Source organism: Symphalangus syndactylus, chromosome 10 (assembly GCF_028878055.3).
Source record: "Symphalangus syndactylus isolate Jambi chromosome 10, NHGRI_mSymSyn1-v2.1_pri, whole genome shotgun sequence".
In the NCBI taxonomy this organism is placed as follows: domain Eukaryota; kingdom Metazoa; phylum Chordata; class Mammalia; order Primates; family Hylobatidae; genus Symphalangus; species Symphalangus syndactylus.
The window spans coordinates 94,208,176-94,214,943 of NC_072432.2; positions in this window are offsets into that span (position 1 = coordinate 94,208,176).

Below are 6,768 nucleotides of genomic sequence, written 5' to 3' on the forward strand. Positions count from 1 at the left end.
AGGAGAGAAGAGTCATGCCTTTCTTTCAATAGTTCCAGAAAAAGATCTCCTTGAATTTTATTTGTTTAGATTGGATTCTTGTTATTCTTGAGTGAAAGTGAACAAAGCAATGCAGTTCCAAAGGGCCAGGAGCCAAAAGGGGTGATTTCTGCACTGAACTCTATAGACTAAGAACAAAGGAGTGTTGTTCGCTAAAGAAAGCTGTGAGTTTGTTACCAGGAGGACAGACAGAATGAGAGCTGAGCAGCAAAAACAGAGACATTTAATATCATCTTTTCTATTTTAACTAGCATAGAAATAAAACTAAACTGACATACATTGTTTGAATCCTCAAATAAAGAAAAATTATTTGTCAAGTGACTAAAATGACTTTAAGATTGATCAAAGTTGTACTTTATTCTCAAATCTCTCAGTGTAAAATGAAACACGTTATATATTTTATACATAGCACTTAATTTAAATTTAACATATTGATAATAAATAAATTTAAAATAAATTTAAATCAAACAAATATTAAATATGTGATGTGGTAAACTCTACCATGACTTCAACTTATAAAGGTGATTTCATAGTGATAAAAAATAAAACATGATTCCAGACACCAAATTAACCCTATAGGGAGAAAAAAACTTACTTACATGGAGCAATATTAATCAGTGGAAAGAGAGATTAAATAATGTAACACTGTGTGTTCTTGCTGTGGAATAAGTGGGGTGGATAAAGGAATTTTAAAGATAATTAAGGATTGAGCTGAATCTTAAAGGAATGTTAGGGTTTAATTAGATGAAGTCAAAAGGTAATCTAGCCTCAAGGAACAAAATCTCCTTAAAAAACGCAAAACTAAACAACAGTGAATAAAATAAAACTAAATTTTGGTGAAACAACAAGAATGCTAATTTCATAAAAACAGAATAATAAGTCAGAAAGTTCTATGCCAGAAAATTGTAGAGTCCTTAAAATCAGGTAAAGAATTGGTAGAACATCACAGAGATGTGGGTTCTGGAATCACACAGACCTGATCTTAAGTCCCTGCTTTGCCGTTTACTAGATGTATGGTTTTGGGCTGATTAATGCATCTTATTGTGCCTCCATTACCTTATCTGTTATTGAAGGTTAATGCAACCTACTTGAAAAGATTGTGAGAACTAAATGAGACAACGTATTTGAACTTAGCACAGTTCCTGATAGGTGGGGTACTAGTAGTAATTGTCAGTAGTTATTATAGGTAAAGCATCCCTAATCAAAAATTCTAAAATCCAAAATTCTTCAAAATCTAAAACTTTTTGAGAGCTGACATGATGCCATAAGTGGAAAATTTTATGTCTGACCTCATGTGACATGTCTTTGTCAAAACGCACAAAACACCGTTTACTTCATGTGATAGTTAATATGGAGTGTCAACTTGATTGGATTGAAGGATGAAAATTATTGTTCCTGGGTGTGTCTGTGAGGGTGTTGCCAAAGGAGATTAACATTTGAGTCAGTGGATTGGGAAAGGCAGACCCACCCTCAATCTGGGTGGGCACAATCTAATCAGCTGCCAGAATGGCCAGAATAAAAGCAGGCAGAAAAATATGAAAAGACTAGACTGGTTTAGTCTTCTGGCCTACGTCTTTCTTCCATGCTGGATGCTTCCTGCCCTCAAACATCAGACTCCAAGTTCTTCAGTTTTGGGACTCGGACTGGCATCCTTGCTCCTCAGATTGCAGACGGCCTATTGTGGGACCTCACCTTGTGACCATGTGAGTCAATATTCCTTAATAAACTCCCCTTTATATATACATCTATCCTACTAGTTCTGTCCCTCTTGAGAACCCTGACTAATACATTCCACATCTTCAAGAGAAAAAATACGTCCCAGATTCCTTCAGTTGTGATATTTCTTTACTGTGTATGCCCAGATTCTCCCACACAAGTATGTCCACAAAGGGTAAAAAATGGCACAGGTGCACGCTGGATGAACCAACAGCAAGCTTCCCATGATGCCCCACATGGGCCCAAGCTATTTCTGTGTTTTCGTTGTTTATTCTCTGCTTCGTGGTATAGAAATATTGTTGGAAATGTCAAAAAGACCTGAAGGTATCCCTGTGGGTACCAGCAATAAGAACAAGAGGAAACATTTATATTTGTCTATAACACAGAAAGTCAGGATATGTTATGCTCACACTGCTGCCTGAGAAACCAGACACTGCTGGTTTCTGCTGTCTGAGAAATCAGAGAGCAGTGTTGAGTACGAAATGTCTTACAAAGAGTATGTTGTTGGAATGACAGCATATATGACCTGAAGAAACAGAAGAATACATTGTTGAAGTTCTATGTTGAAAGTGATGAACAGAAGGTAATGTAAAGCAGAGTAACACTGCATAAAACTAAAAATGAAGATCTTGATTACGTATTGAAAGAGTGAATCCATTCGCATTGCAATGAACACACGCCACTTAATGGTACACTGATCAAGAACCAAGTAAAGATTTATCACAATGAACTGAACATCGAAGGGAACTGTTAGTATTTAGGAAGCTTATGGTGAACATTCAAGAAAAGACATGATATTAAATTTTTGAAGAGTTGTTGTGATAAAGCATCCACTGATCATAAAGCAGCAAAGAAATTTATTGACAAGTTTGCCAAGGTTATCACTGATAAAAATCTGAAGCTGGAACAATTCTATAATGCTGATGAAACAACATGCCAGGGACGGTGCTAATTTTGGTGTAACTGCCACAGAAAGACAATGATGGCAGTTCATGAGATAGTCCCTAAGTATTAAGGATGCCAAGAACAGAATAAACTGTACTGGGATGTGCTAATGCAGCAGGCACACATAAATGTAAACTTTCTGTGATAGACAAAAGCTTCCATCCTTGCTGTTTTCAAGGAGTTACTTAAGTTCACTATTATACGACCAAAAAGGCATGGACCACCAGGAACATCTTTTCAGATTTATTTCACAAATATTTTGTACAAGTGGCTTATGCTCACTGCAGGGAAGCTGAGCTACATAATAACATCAAGATTTTGTTATTCCGTGGCAACAGTTCTGCTCATCCTCCAGCTGAAATTCTCATAGAAAATAATGTTTATGCTACATACTTTCCCCCAAAAGTAACTTCATTAATTCAGCGAGTTTAACAGAGTATCTTTCGATCAATGAAGACTAATATACAAACATTTTCTTGAATAGCATGCTAGCAACAATGAACAGAGGCATGAGTGTGGAAGGTTTTCAAAAGGAAGTTAGCATGAAAGATGCCACGTATGCTATTGCCAATGCTTGGAACACAGTGACCAAAGACACATTTGTGAGCGCCTGACACAATCTCTTGCCTGTGATATCACTATGTTCTGTGATAATGATGAACATGGTCGTGGCTTTGAAGGATTCCATATGTCAAGTGAGAAAAAAAAAATTGATATCTGACCTTCTTATATATGCAAAATACGTATCTTCAAAATCCATTAGTAAGCTGAAAGAAGTGAATATCAAAAAAGCTTTTCACCCCCATAATGAGGCTCCAGGTGTTTACTCATTGACTAATGGGAAAATAGACAAAATGGTTCTGAATCAAGGTGATCATGATACCAGTGATGAAGAGGATGATGGTAACTCTACAGAAAAAGTGGTGCTGATGATAATATGGTGAAAATGTGTGATGTGATGGGCTAGTTAAAGAATTAGAACAGTATGCACTCACAAGAGAAGAAGAAATTGTCAGTCTAGAAAATCAGAGAGTAACTTCTTTTTTTTTTTTTTTTTTTTTTTGAGATGGAGTCTTGCTCTGTCACCCAGGCTGGAGTGCAGTAGGGTGATCTCGGCTCACTGCAAGCTCCACCTCCAGGGTTCACGCCATTCTCCTGCCTCAGCCTCCTGAGTAGCTGGGACTACAGGCACCTGCAACCGCACCCGGCTAATTTTTTGTATTTTTATTTAGTAGAGACAGGGTTTCACTGTGTTAGCCAGGACGGTCCCAATCTCCTGACCTCATGATCCGCCCACCTCGGCCTCCCAAAGTGCTGGGATTACAGGCGTGAGCCACCGCACCAGGCCCAAAGAGTAACTTCTAAGACAAAAACCACTGTTAATGAAGGAAATGAGCGTAGAGAAAACATTTTCAAGAGCCATCAAGCAGAATGCTTTCTCATCCCTAGAGAACCCATTTCCTGGTTCCTCAACTGCTTCTGATAGTATGTTTTCACCAAAGAAAAATAAAATGCAGTGTATATTAACCTTTTAATCAAAATACAGCATAATAGAAAAAAAAATCTTCCCATTATTTGTTGATGTTGTTTAAGAGCTTCTATAGGTATTCTGGTGAGGTGACTGTGTTGCTTAGTTACCCCGAACACATTGTTTTTTCACTGTATTAATGGTACATTTTATATATATATATATTTACTGTTAAATATTCATGTGTGAGTAAGTATGAGAAAATAATTGCTTATCGGTAGCATATAATTTCACAGTCAGGAATGATGGTGATGCCAAACAATCAGATATTGTTCCTGTGGCTGGCTGAGGCAGTGACGCCTTTACTTTCTGATGGTTCAATGCACGCAAACTTTGTTTCATGCACAAAATTACTTAAAATATTATATAAAATTACCTTCTGGCTACGTGTATATGGTATAGCTGAAGTATAAATAAATTGGTGGTTTAGGTTTTAATCTTCTCCCCAATATATCTCATTATGCACATGCAAATATTCCAAAATCTAACAATATCCAAAATTCAGTACAGTTCTAGACCCAAGCTTTTCAGATTTTCAACTTGTATTATTATTATATGAATTAATGCAATAAAAAGTAAAGATCTTGTGATCTTTCAGGGAAAAAAACACAACCTTACTCAAATTATTCAAGTAACATATAGTTGTCTTTTGTTGTCTGTATGTTTTTTCAGAGTAAACATAGAAATGAAGATAATGCATGGCAAGATCTCCAAATAACCCAGGAAGCATCAAAAAAGAAAAAACAAAACAAAACTGAAGTTAACCTGGCTTCACAGCGACCAGATTATCATACCTGAGTGTGGTTCGGGCCCCAGGGCTCTGAGGAAACAAGAGTTTCATAGACTTAGTAACAAGAGTTAAATGTGCTTCCTTCTCATAACTCCAGCTACTGCCATGGTCTGATTAATATTTTTGTGACTATCTCTACTGCTATTCTTTCCTGCTCTGAGTTGGCTTTTCTTACACGGCCAAATTTCTGAGAGAGAAGTTTGGTTTGGTAAGTCATTCTTTAGATAGAGCCACCTGTAGATTGGATATCCTTGGATAAGATGCCCATCCACTTAGTATCTGCCAAAGACAACTCTGAAATTTGGGGATCATGCAGTCACAGCATGAAAAAATTTGCAGAAAGAATTTTGTAGATGGAGTCTGTGCATAGAAATTGGGGCAGAAGATGTAGCAGGTTATCTGAGACTTAGCCTATATGGGGCACAATAATTTTTTAAAATAGCTGAGATAGATAATAAAAGTGATACTTTAAAACAATTATTTAGGTGTCAGTATGTTGAAAGCATCAAAGAGAGGAATTCTTGTATAAGTAAGGCAGGTAGAAGCAAGGATGTTGTTATGTTTATTCCTGCTTGATGTTTAAAGACCTGAACTGAGACTAAGGGAGTGGGACTTGACAGAACTGGACCTGAAATATCTAAACAACCCTAATACAGCTTGATAAATGACCAGTCATGTGGTAAAGAGTCCTTTTGGCAGAGTAGTTAAGAACACATACTCGGTTGCTTTAGACTCTGAAAAAAATCTAATTTTGTGTTTCCATTTTATCACTTATTAACTGTCTGACCAGAAGAAGTTGTTTATCCACTTCACACTTTAGTTTCTTCACCCATAAGATAGGGTTATTCACAGCAGCAGGTGCATAGTGTTGGTGTGAGAAGTGGATTATATCATGCCTGTGAAATGATGAGCATAGAGTGTCACTTAGTAAATACTCAGCACGTTACCTGTCTTTAATAACACTGTAAGAAGAGGAGTCCGAGAACACCATGAGGTATAGATTGAATCCACTGAATCCATCAAAGAGAGGCCTCAGGAGGGAAATTGATCTGCAGGCATCAGAGATTGGGTTCTGCTTTGGAGGTGTTGGGTGGTCTGTAGTACAAAATAATCTCCAGCTGGAAAGGCCATAAAAGCACTGAGTGCATGGAAGGTTATTAACTTGGAAGAAGATAAGAGACAGAACAAGAGAATGGCATCTAGGAAGTAAAAATGATGATGTTGAAAGAGCATAGGTGAGTTCTCTGGAGAAAAGAGCAAGGAGACCAGCAAGAAGAGACCTCACTCTCCCCCTAGCTAGAGATAAAAGAGGAAATAACGCTAAGAGAATAAAGAAGTCTCTGTGAGAAACTCCCATGGCTCATTTGTAGGAACATGCAATTTAACATCATTTGAACTATGTTTAACATTTGTTATTGGCCTTTTATCTCATTGCAAAAACATACTATTCTGTAGTTAGCTAAAAATTTCAATAACATGATTTTAATTTATATATTCTGTAAACACTCTTTCAAAATATATCATACACAAATAATGTTTCTTGAACACTGCACTGTAAATAAGAATACTTAAATAAATATAAAACAGTGATAAGTATTTTAAATTTACCTACTTTCATATTTTGTGTCATGCAATAGCATAAGAGAAAATGTAATTCTCACTGGAATCTATCGGTAATTCTTTAATATTTGGTAAACAGCCCTGCCTTCCACCTAATTTCTTTTTTTTTCCTTTTTCTTTAACTTTCATT